Genomic DNA, 13,148 nt, shown 5'->3' with positions numbered 1-13,148 from the left:
TTTACTATCAACCTTCGTAATTATAATAGATAATTCTTGGAATTGTCACGTCAATTCTTTAAATATTCTTAATTTTTAAATAGCCCAAAGACAGTTGGAAGTTCTTGCACTAGGGAAAGTTTTCTGATCAGCAAATGAAATGATTACTGCCGTTTTGTTAGTCCGTTTTAATGTTATTGTCTAGTCAAGAAAATCAGTCTAAGCCAAGACAATTAAAAAGTTGGTTTCCCATCCTGAACATATTGCAAAAATGATGCGGCGACGCGGGTTTTTTTTCTTCTCGTTTTTTTATTCTTCAACCAACAAGAACGCGCAATAATACGAAAACACAGGAAAGAACGCAGAGATAAATGTACAGCAGTGTTGCTTTAGTATTTTGTATCGCAACTGTTCTGTGGTTTGACTTTCAGTGAAGCAATGCACAGTTTTGACAGCTCAATATAACAGTGACATATGTGTTCAGTTCTGAATGGAATGTTTGTGTCAGTTACTTTGTTTACAGATCTGTTTTATACATCTCTGTTTTATGCACTATCGTCACGTATTAAAATTAACCGTTTACGTTTTTTTATTTCCTCGTGAGCAAAAAAAAGATTGACGCGTCGGGTCTGAATTGACGCGCGCGAGGATGACAAACAACATACTTTTTATTTTCCTTGGCCTAACAGTATATTGATTTTTTTTTCACCTTTGGTTCATATTACGCACTGTCATTATCATCCTCGTCCACCTACACTCTTGTGAATACAACCCCTTCCGCGTCACGGCATGAAATCATATTGGTTTGAATACAATGCATAAAGATGTTTTTCATATTAATTTAACATAAATCTATGCACAAATGTTCGAAATTTTACTGATGTTCAAAAATTAAAATAATTACAATCATCCTAGGAAAAGTAGAAAACTAGTGTATGCTAATTGTATGCTAATTGTATGCTAATTGTGTATGTTTTCACCTTACCAGCAACCATGACGATGACTATAATGCCGTCCTTCTCTAAACACCGCTGGTATAAATCCTTGGTCAAGTTTTCTATGTCGTCGACATAGTATATCATCTGAATAAGATGGATGACGTCAAACTTAGCGCCCTCATTCTTTACGGATTCCTGTAGAGAATAGACAGATATCCGATATGTTGCTGTTTTACTTGCTAAAGTATCTTGGCCTTGGTAAAAGCTTTGCTTTGCTGATGATAAATACCATCGGGTGCTTCCATGAGAGGAGTGGTGTGCTTTTGTAGGTAGTTTTCATATCGACTGAGTAATTTAGTGAGAAAAGTTGACGGCGAGTCAGCGTGCAACAAGCGATCAAAAACAGGTCCAATAATCAACATCATCTAGGGTAAAAAAGATAATTACAGTACGAGAAACAAATAAACTCTCTCTCTCTCTCTCTCTCTCTCTCTCTCTCTCTCTCTCTCTCTCCTCTCTCTCTCTCTCTCTCTCTCTCTCTCTCTGAAATGCGTCTCGGGTACACACACTCGGACTCTCAAACTTGTACATACTCTATTTTTGAGTCTACGACTGATGGCGGCTCAGTTTGGAGATATATGTATGTAAAACTTTCACGAGCTCATTTTTGTGATATCAAAAGTGTAATATTTCTGTAGAGAGTTAGTACCGGTAAGTAACGACAATTATTTTGTATTTATGGTGTGGGTAAATATTGGGTCATTTTGCAATTGCTTTTCTAGATTTGAATTTCGCACGGTGATCCCTTATTCATACTGTCTTTCGAAAAGAAATGGTTTACATTTCCCTCAAAAAGTTCTAGTCAAACAAAAGTTCTAGTCTACCTTTCAATTTCAAGATACGCGTTACATATACCTAATCCCAACATTTCAAATACAGACACATTGCCAAGATGACAGTTTTTTGCTCACGTGTTTACACACGTGAGCATATATCGCAGCGATGTCTGTCTGTCTGTCTGTCTGTCTGTCTGTCTGATGAAACTTGCTATGTACATTAAAGACACTATAATACAACATTAATGAGAGTCATTAAGCATTTTCTCTTCAGCCAATTCCTAATTTGCATATTTAATGATCTTTCCTAATTAGAGATATATATCTGAATTGACTTGACCAAAGTTGACAAAATTTGCTACACATATTACAGATACCATGATACAACATTATTGACAATCATTAAGCATTTTTACTTAGCCAATTCCTAATTTACATATTTATGAACTTTTCTTATTAGGGATATATACCGGGATCTACCTGATCAAACCAGGTATTAGGTTTAAAACAATATCGAATGTCATTTCACATTTTCATGTCAGCTAATTTATAATTTGCATATCTAATGAGCTTTCACAGCTTGGCATATATGGCTTGAAGGACTTGGCCAACAGTAATTACACTTGCTATATAAAGTGGTGATACAATAAGAGCAGTCAAATAACTTTAATATTTTTATTTCAGCTAATTACATATTTGTATACTTCATGACCTTTTAGAATTAATCGGCGGTGATTATTGTTCATTATGTTGATCATAATAATTTCAATGAAGTTGCAAACATGTGGCAACGGTTCAAATTTACACATAACTTCAATATATAATGAAACACGTGAGCATTTACAGTTCATATCTGGTTACTTACTCTGTATTGGTCTGCTGTTTGCAGGATCCAGCGGAAACGTATGCCATCGATCTTCTTACTCTTGTTCACCGCCGCCTTGTACTTGTCCATGTCCTCCTGTCATGGCTCAACAACAACATTGCTGACTTGAGCGTATTTTGTCAGAAGTGTCTCCAATATTTTGACATCAACTTCACCTGACATTGGACGATCAACATTTTCTCTGTTAAACAATGGTTATTTATTGCTAATACCCTTTCAAGAATACTGTTGAGCGGAAATTAGTTGAGAAAGAAAATAAGAGTGTACTAGCTGCTTCAAGTAATAATAATGCTGAGTTTATTGCTAAGATTTCATGCCAGCGAATTTGATATCGATGATCGATATCATCAAGATGTACTTTTGTCTTCCGTTTCCGGTGACACTACTGAAGAAAACGTCGAAGGGCAGTTGTGGAAATCTTCAATTTGTGTACGTTTTTGGCGGGCCTACATTCGTGCAATAGCTACACCGTGACCTTGATGGAAATGAAAACCTTTGAACTGTAATCATGTTGAAAAGGGTCAATATACTACGCAGCCTTGACCTTCCATTCTCTCCGTAGTTGAAACTAGCCACAGATAACTTTTACACGTTAAATATAGGACACTGTCAACGATTCAATGTATATCTGCCCCGCAAATGTTATTTTCTTTGTAGTGTTTCATAATCCGGTAACAAACGATTCTTTCACATATTTTATAAATGACAGATGTTAAAGAAATAGGTCTATAATTGGTCGGATTGTCCTTTGTACCTTTTTTGTGCAAAGAAGTAACGTTAGCTAAGGTCCAATCTCCAGCCCGGTTTACCAGTCATTAAAGGTATACAGACACCTGTAATCTAAATATGCCCATATACGGTCAAAGGGGCATTCCTTGGTTGTCAAAATGTCCACGTGAGGGCGCTGTTCTTAAAAAAAGCGGCCACCCGCTTCAAAAATCTGTGATTGGTTAGATTTTCTCTTTCCATGGTAACTGTGGCAAAATTGGAACAGGTGACATTGAATAGTTTAGTGATCAGGAAGGGGACTATTTCGTGTGCCATTTCTTTCAACATCGTTGTAGTCACTTCATCCGGGCCACCGGCTTTGTTTTGGTTAGCAGGAGATTGTAGTTTTTGTAGTTCAGTTTCCTTATTTCGTCAGAAATCCATGGAGGTGTTTTTGCTGTATTTGTTTGGTATATTCTGGTCTATGACTGCCATGAAGAATGTTCTCCAATTCGTCCAGGATCGTCAACATCCTCTTCATTTATAACAATATCCAACGGCACTTAAACGACGTATCAAACCTTAACAAGTTCCAGTGTGTACGTTTGTATTGATGGATTTTTCATTTCATAATTTGTCTAAGATGATGACCGACTGCGCAGCGTGAAAGTATCCAATTCATTGTCACTAATCCCAGTGACTTACGCACAGTCACTACTGGGCTATTCAGCTCTGGGACTATTCGCCCCATAGACGTGTGTACATAAGCGAGAAAAAACCGATATGTACACACGTCTATGGGGCGCATAGTCCAAGAGTGGAATAGATCACAGGGGACGGTGGACTTACGTGACAGTCCGATCCATCGTGCTTGGATAAGAGGTCAAGATAATATTAAGAATGTTTCCGGGTCCGCGACTAACGGTTTCGTATAATCTGGTAGGCTGGCTGGGCTACCTGTTGCTGAATGTATGTAGTTGTTATTTATATTGTCAATGAGATTTCTGGTAAGGGCGTTTGAAATTGTGTTACTGGAAGATGCAATACCACAGGCTCTTGACTCAATGCAGGCGAACCGCTAGCCGTCACTGATACAATTGTATCAGTGACGGCTAGCGGTTCGCCTGCATTGAGTCAAGAACCTGTGTGCAATACCATCTATCCATTCTTTATCTGACATATTGAAATCACCCGCTAGCAAGACTCGATGGAGTTTACGTCCATTTAATCCCAATGCTTACCGCAATGATCGACTGAATTGTTCTAAGATGCCTGTGTCATAGCTTGACGGGCGATAGAAAGTTCCAATAAGGATATGTTATATTACTTGTTTTATTTATTTCCTATACGTTCACATCAAGTGATTTCACAGTTCGTTTCTGAGTCCGGTCGATGGATAACGGCTAAATTGTTCTTGGTTGCCAGCAGAACGCCACCATCGTGTCGGTTTCTATCACAGGGAATTGAGTAATCTTGTTGTTGTTGTTGTTGTTGTTGTTGTTGTTGTTGTTGTTATTGTTGTTGTTGTTGTTGATGATGGTGATGATGATGATGATGACGATAATAAAAATATTAAAAAACAATGTCTCATTCCTTGCTGTTGTTTGTCGATGTTGTAGATAATTTTAAACGAAAACTGTAATCGTGACCAAAAACGACGTAGGTCGCCCAACGTCACTCCCGTCATAATAGGACAGGAGTGACGTTGGGCGACCTACGTCGTTTTTTGGTCACGATTACAGTTTTCGTTTACAATTATCTACAACATCGACAAACAACAGCAAGGAATGAGACATTGTTTTTTAATATATTTTTTATTATCGTCATCAGCATCATCATCACCATCATCAACAACAACAACAACAACAACACAACAACAACAACAACAACAACAAGATTACTAAGTTCCCTGTGGTTTCTATCATGCCGGAAAACGTTGTAATTTGGTGGAAATATTTCGTGAGTTGCTAATGCGCCTCGGTCACAAATAGGAGGCCCGGTTCATCAGTTTCAAGTATGGTACGTAGTTCAGCAGTTTTATATTAAGTATGCTTTGAGCATTCAGAAGCAAACCACGGAGTCTTGATTGTATTTGCATGCTCATTATGTACGTATCTGTTGGGACAAATAACCACCATTATGGTGGTTATTTGTTTGGTCGTTTGCGCTTTAATTTTCATGTTCCATATTTTGCGAAGAGTTCACTGACATATAGTCGTCATCAATATCAGTAGAGAGACTATCGAAAGGATTATCATGGGTTATATTATCAGTGAAGAATGAATCACCGGGGTTTGGAAGTGCACATCGCGTGCAAAACATATACACAGGAAACATCATGCGGTTAAAAAAACTCTCTGCCGAGTCCGGCACGCTTAGTATTGGTAGTAGAAAATATTGCGAGAAAATAGCTAGAAAAGGACATCGACACTTTCTAGCTTTTTTGCGAGAAAGCTGCGAGATTTCATTGTTTTCTTGCACTCAATGGGCGAGAAATTATTTTCTCGCCATGAATCTCCGAGAAACAAAATTCTCGCAATCAATCAGTGAGAATTTGTATTTGCGTGACTTTTCTTTCTCGCGGATTAACATGGAGACTAACAAATTCTCGCTTTTTGATTGCAAGAATTTTGTTTCTTGCAGATTCATAGACTGAAAGATTCAGTCGCGTGCGGGCGCTCCGGCGCACTGCTACGACCCTTTAGTAGGTCGCAGTGCGCCGGAGCGCCCGCACGCGACTGAATCTTTCAGTCTAGCAGATTCATGAGAGAAAATAAATTCACGCCCATTGAGCGCTAGGGGAATGATGAAATCTCGCAGCATTTTCGCAAAAAATGGAGAAAGTGTCCACTTCTCACTATGTTCTGGCAATATTTGCTGCCAGCGTATTACAATGAGTTGAACAATTATGGGATTGAATATGAAGTATTAATTCCACCTGACATGATGGTCTCACATATGTTACATTTAGGCACAGACAAGCTCCTTATCGGTGATTTATGCCGCTATATGCGTGATGATGAGATGTTATGTAAATTCAGTGACCTCGAATATTGTTGATTCTCAGCGGATTTGGTTTCAACCAAAATGCAACGTCACTAATCCAAATATTGTGTCATGAAATACTAGTATAAGCAATGAACAAGATCCACGTGTCCAAATTTCGTCGTATTCCGCATAATAAGATGCTCACAGCTCGAATGAAACCAACGTTGACAGACATTGCATAGCAGGCCATAATATTTCGTTTTTCACAGCTTTCTGGAAACTTTACATTCGGTTCAGGATTTATTCAATATCTCCTGCCAGTATAATAATAAAAATAGTTAAAAGGCCGGTTCGGTTCCATGGTGTAAGCGCATACTTCGGCGGTAGCGGGTAGATGCTTTCATGTTCGTACAACGTGCTTAGGAGTCCATAATATGTTAGATCATCAGGAGAAGTCCTCGCAAAAGTTACACCACTGCAAAGGTATATTTGGACTGTTCCCACTCTACGTATAGCTCAGACCTTCCTGTGGTGGCGTTTTTCTATACTAATCTGTTACAGATTTTTTACCGATGGAAACAAACGGATCGTACGATGATGACACCGTGTGGCTTTTCAGCTTTCACTCCGGTAAACTATCAATAACCACCCACATTTTCCTTGATCGAGTTACTTTACCAAAAAATAAACATTTTCCTGTTTTGATTCCGACGTTGTGGGATATGCTGGTACATGTATCATCTCTTCTATGAAGGAAATATATGCATATAATTTTAACTTCCGAGGGAGACAACTTTTTAATAAAATAGATGTTCAGGGATATTCCGTTGGCTTTGAGTTGGTTGCTTTGACGTTAATGATCAAGATGTACAAATTTTTCATGAATTGACACACATGTAATCAGTATGAATAATATTCCTTCCAGATTTTGATTATCTTCCATTCATTTTTGCTTTAAATTTTCGAGTTGGTTTGTATGTCTCACTGTGCACAGGATTCACACGGCGATATATTGAACTTTCTTTATTCCATCATTGCACATGTGGAAAGCCGAGGTGTTGTACAGTATATTACTTACTTAAAGCATGGTTAACAGGCGTAAGATTGTTTGCTACTGCAAATTTACTCACTAGATTACAATTTCAATGGAAAACAAAAGGCTATGACACCTTCACTGTTTTTTTGTATAGTCCTGCGTCTCCTACCATTTTGTAAATTTGTATTATATATATTTTTTGATGTTGTATTTGAGCCACGCTTTTTAATTGCCCATGTTTGGGATAAATAAGTTCTATTGAATTGAATTGAATTGAATAATCCTCTTACAGACCAGAAAAAAACTCTATCCTTGGGATCGACTCCCCTACCTTGAAGCAATGCAGAGTTCATATGGTACAACACCACATTCCAGTCTCGCACTCCCCATCCTTCGATGGCGAGTCTGACACCCTTTTCAGAATCTCGAGTCCACCGGTATCATATGCAGGTCGTGAGTACGCTACGCGACAATGCTCGTAAGAGGGCAACACATTTCTCATGAAGATTCGCCTCAGGCGCGCCACTTTTTATTTTATCAACATACAGAAACACAAACGTAACTCTGAAGGTAATGAAACCATGTGAAATTTGAATAGTTGCTGTTTACAGTATCTTGCATGGTTGCAATATAATGTGACTTGAAAATTATTACTTGGCGATGCCTCTTTCACGTGCCAACGATTTACGCGTAGGTGTTTAAATTTGTCGGGGTTTTTCCCCCGCAGGTTTGTATATGATGTGATTTCTGTAATTTGTATATCTCACAACACTCATTCTTGTAACAGGTTCAGTGCTCAGTCTAAAATAAAATGAAAAATTGAAGATTAACAAACTTGGCAGACCGAGTGTGTGTAAACGCAAAAAATGAGAAAGTACCTGTACCGCCTCCGAAGCTGAGAACATTCAGTGGTTTTACCAAAATATGCTCTGTGCACTCCAACAAATTTGAGCCAACCCAGTTCATGATGGCTTGCCTCTCGTCCGACAGTCGAATGAATTCGTTCCATGCCAGAGCGTTGTATGCTGGATTAAAATAGATACTTTTCATTTCAGACATGGTCCTCGTCGTCGCTAGGCGCTTCAGCTTGTCACGGTCGATGATCTGTTCGCAGTAAGACAAGATCATCATAGTGCGACCGGCAAGACAACACCACGCTGCGGCTTAAAGCTTTATTTGCTAAAGACCAGGCGTTTTACTATTTTCAACTGGATAAAGGGTTTGGTGTTATGTAAATAAAGTGGAACTGGTTGTTTGGAATTTTGCTAAGGCCAAATGCTTTGCATCCACCCAGAATTGCGGAAGGAAGCCATGGAAGTGGTTAAAATATTGAGCTTTTGACTTACAATAATGTTAAAGCAACATTAATTTGCTTTTTCGAAAGTTTTTCTCATACATTATGGAGATAATTAAAGACAGAAGTGTAAACGTTTAGGAAATCGCTTGTGCTCAATTGCCATACCAGCATATTGACGTTTATCACTTTTTGTCATTTGTATCATATCCTTGTCAACAATGCTCGTATTTCATGCATGATATCTATTAAAATGCATCACATCAACATAGCTGCAACATTTACGATATTCATGTCTTAAATTTCATCAATCGCCAATGTACCCTAGATACAGTGTTTACACCGATCGTAGGGATCCCTGGCAACCTTTGAGTATAGTTGCGACGACCCCCTCCTGAATGTTTTATTCTGCTGTCTGTTTTCTTGGTAGAGAAAACATCTACATACTTAGTCAAGTATCTTGCAAGTGAAAAACCCGCGGGCTGTAAGCTTACCATAATTTTGGGGGCAGCCGAGGTGTGCGAGGGACAATCATCTAAACCATGGACTGCGCCAAATAAAAAGCCATGTCAAAACTGAGTCAATTTTTTTCTCGTCAAACGTCAAACGTATATTGTGATTTGAAGTTTCTAGAGTAATTTAGAGAAAAATCCAAACGTATGTATTTACTCAGAATAATTCTGCCTCCAGATAGGCCTATAGGCTAACGTGGGATTTTTGAACACGTACGTAGTTGAACACAGGCTTCGGGCTGCATCAAATATTCGTCTCAATGTAAGCCAATCGGTTGTATCAGTGACGGTTTGCTTGCATTGTGTCGAATGTGTGGGCCAGGCATGCAGGCATCGATCATCACTGATCACCTGAAATCTTATTTATGATCAAGGTAGAATGCGCCTCGGGGACAGATATTCGGACTCTGATCTACCAGTTGTAGTGGCTCATTTTAAAGCTGTAGGTGTAAGAAAACTTTCCACCATCTTATTTTTTTCCGAAAAATGAAAATTTTATTTTTGCCAATAGAGTTAACACAGGGATCGCGGCCATTTGAATTTCAAATATGCGGAAATCCAAAGTTTGCATGTTGACCTCTGTTTTTTATTTTTGCTTTGGAAAGAGAATGGTCGAAAGATTCATTGGGGAAAAGTTTGAGCAAAAGTTTAAGTCTTTCACTTTCGAGGCGCATACTGTCTTAAGGGACTGGTCAGTTTCTTCGGCCTGGCGGGGGGGCGGGGGCGGTGGATTACTTTTGCCGACGTCAAAAAGTGACTGACCCCCCCTATTCTAAATTTTGAAAACAGGGTGACCCCTCCTATTCCAAATTTCGAAAACAGGGTGACCCCCGCACGCGACAACTGCAAAACAAAAGGTTGACATAAATTACTCCCCCCATGCGGACAACTGTTAGTCTAAACAAAAGGAGGACATAAATGCAACTGGATGAAATTTGTGGCTGACATGATGCATTTTAGGCAATGATGAGCCTGTGTCGAAATTCAAAAACACACCGACCCCCCCCCCCCCTATTGGGCTTTTCAAAAACATGGTGACCCCCCATCACCAAAGTCAAAAACAGGGTGACCCCCCCCATGAATCCACCGCCCCCGGGCCGAAGAAACTGACCAGTCCCTAACATATTGTTACCCATGATGCACATAATCTTCAAAATGGCGGCGCGCATGGGAGACAATGATACGGTATGGCAAAAATCTTCAATTAACAATTTCTGTTTAACCAACAATGTCTTGCCAGTATCCAATCACCAGTGATTGCATCAATGTCCCGTCCTAGTACTAGTAGCTCCTTGCTGCACTATTGTAGCTAGCTCTGCGTGGCAGGGCTGTGTGTTACCGGCGTTTATACGGTGGGAGGCCGTTTGGCCGTTGTTTGTAGGGTGACCGGACAATTTTTAAAACTGAAATTTTTTGCCAAAATCTTGATGGCACCTGTTGAAAGTGTTGGTACAAAGTCCAAATCTGAAAAAATAATTTGGCTAATTAGCATGATCACAATTTGGCAGCCTCTGGAAAATCAAAGTTTCCAAATTCTTTCCCTGAGAATATTGTAATGAGGAATAATGAGACAACATGACCAAAAATCGGATCAAATATTGTTAAAATGGCTCAAAGATGACTAACTGTACAATAATGAGTCTGGTGAAAGGTGCATTGATAGTTTCCAAATTATTTCTGTGAGAATATTGTATGGGTTGATGAGTCCCAGTGAAAGAAAATGGAAGATTGTCCTCACGCTGACCTTTGTGTTTACAGTATCATGGATACAAGCCATTGTTTCTGGTCCGAACAGGTGTGCACGGTGAAAAAGCACGTTGTTCAAGTACGGCACTATTGCGAACTTTACTTCCTGCTTTGGAAAAACCGTGGCGCTAATTTGCGCTGCATTGCTGAGCTATTTTAGAGCAAAAAACAAGTAGAAAAATATCTAAGGTACAATTTGCCCGCATGGCCATTCCTTCCCTCCTGGAAAATGATGCCAAAAGTCATAGCCGTTTCAAAGTAAAAATTTCGTCAGCAGTTTCTCGGAAGAAAAAAGATCTTTTTAGGAAATTTTTGCACTCATCTTGACTTCCTAGTCTTCACAACATCCACTGTGAAATGCTAGTGTTTCCGTTCACGCGATCTCTAATAGTGACCATTCGCATGCGAGTATACGACTTCCAAGATGGCGTCCCGTCTGACATTTGTTGACAAAATGTGTTCATAAACTTCAAGATTTTCACGTCATTACCTTGTCCATAGACATAAATGTGCACAACTGTTGCATACTTAAGGTGTATTTGTACAATTTATCACTACCTGGGTCCCCCTTTATGCCTTCGATTTCGAGCATTCACTCTCAGAAAACTTGTGTCAGCCCCATTGTAGGGAATAGGAGGGCCTCTCGTCCGTCACCCTACCGTTTGCTGCGGATCCGTAGCCCTCTACCACTCCCTTTGCTGGTTGTGTCGGGGGAGTGGTAGGAATCCTCCCCCAACAAAGGTAGCAAAGGGAGCTGTAGGGCTACGGATCCGCAGCAATACACAGCCCTGCCAAGCAGAGCTAAACTGTAGCTAGCTGCAGAACAGCCAGTAGCTCGAGGTTTTGCCTGGGTATTTGGGTCGGGCGGCAAAACCAGACCGACCGACCCACCAAAAACCCAGGCAAAACCTCGAGCTATAATACAGTACTCCAGCTTAGCTGCAAAATTGTAGCTCTACGGTGAGGCGGTCGGTGAGTTTTGGTTTTTGCGACCTCGCTCACCAGTAGAGCTACAATGTCGAAGGCCCTGTAGCATACAAAATAAGCGCGCCGCATATGGCGCGGCATTTTCATGTAAAATCCCACATATTTCTGCATTTGGTCGTACCGAATTTATCACTACACTCAGTGTGACAGTTTCCGGACAGGGTAGTGGATTTCGCCCAAAGTCGTTTCATAAATGACCAGCAATACGAAATCTTATTACCATACCTTTCGAAACTTTATTGTGGTTATCCTCAAACTCAGTTGACACGACAGGAGTGGTATTTCGGGGTCAAAATTGCCAAGGTTTTGACCCTATGTCAAGGGCGTAGTAATCGGACTGCAATCCCAGAAATCGGACGTCGTGTTTGGAATGTGATTAGGAGCTAAGTATTGATAATTTGAAACTTCAAACCACCGATTTTTAATGTCAATGTGTTTAGAAAACAGTATATAAGAATATTTCATGATAATTAGTTATGTTTAATCCATGGACGACTCAACTATATTTCGACGTGTATAGCGCTTAGATATCGGACACGGGCTGTCTCTGTATGTGTTGCTTTCGGCACCTTGTATCGTACGGTTTGGCTAACTTCGCTAAGTTTGTTCAGTGAGTATTACTTATAATTGTTTCCATTGCATATTTTGTTTGTATTAGAATCGCACAGGCATTATTTAATAAAAATAGCGAGTATATTTCATCGTATGGCATTATTTACCTGTCAAGTTTTTACGCGGTAAGTCACTTACTACGTTTACACAATTATGCTAAATATTGTCTGTCCGAAAACTTGTACACTTCTTACGTTCATTAAATGTACTTTTTTTCTCGAAACAACTGCGCAGTTTTCGTTAAAACTACATGCAATCGTAGCGAACAATGGAAAGAATATTTTCAAAATCATTATTCTCCCCCACATTCAAAATTCAATGCTAAATCAGGACTTTAGTCAAAATTTCAGTTACTTTGACCTGACGGCAGTGTGTTGACAGTATCACCGACGCGGTGTCAGACGACAATTTGTGACCGCCGCTCGTAGCGAACTCAATAGCTTCTACAAAAAAAACTATCGAAAACGGGACAACAGTGTCACCTGACTTAATATGAGGACACATGACCTGTAAAACGCTATCGATACGGAGCGAAGTGAGTGTAACTAACAGCATGTCACTGAATGTCCGAAAACTGAGGTCGTCCGGAAACTGTCACACTGAGTGTACTGAAGACTAAACACTAT

The 13,148-nt window shown here is 39.7% G+C and overlaps 1 protein-coding gene across 1 annotated transcript in view; it reads left to right on the top strand.

Annotated features, from left to right (window-relative positions):
• Window positions 1-10,316: 10,316 nt before the first annotated feature.
• The window catches only part of LOC139129372 (ATP-dependent DNA helicase Q1-like), a 33,347-nt gene continuing 30,515 nt past the window's right edge, over window positions 10,317-13,148 (top strand). Inside the window, exon 1 of the mRNA XM_070695009.1 lies at window positions 10,317-10,362. The gene's annotated coding sequence lies outside the window, so the exon portion shown is untranslated. The remainder of the gene's footprint in view (window positions 10,363-13,148) is intronic.

The sequence above is a fragment of the Ptychodera flava genome, chromosome 1, assembly GCF_041260155.1.
Source record: "Ptychodera flava strain L36383 chromosome 1, AS_Pfla_20210202, whole genome shotgun sequence".
NCBI lineage: Eukaryota > Metazoa > Hemichordata > Enteropneusta > Ptychoderidae > Ptychodera > Ptychodera flava.
The sequence above is the reverse complement of the archived record's forward strand: the minus strand, read 5'-3'. Positions and strand labels throughout refer to the sequence as shown.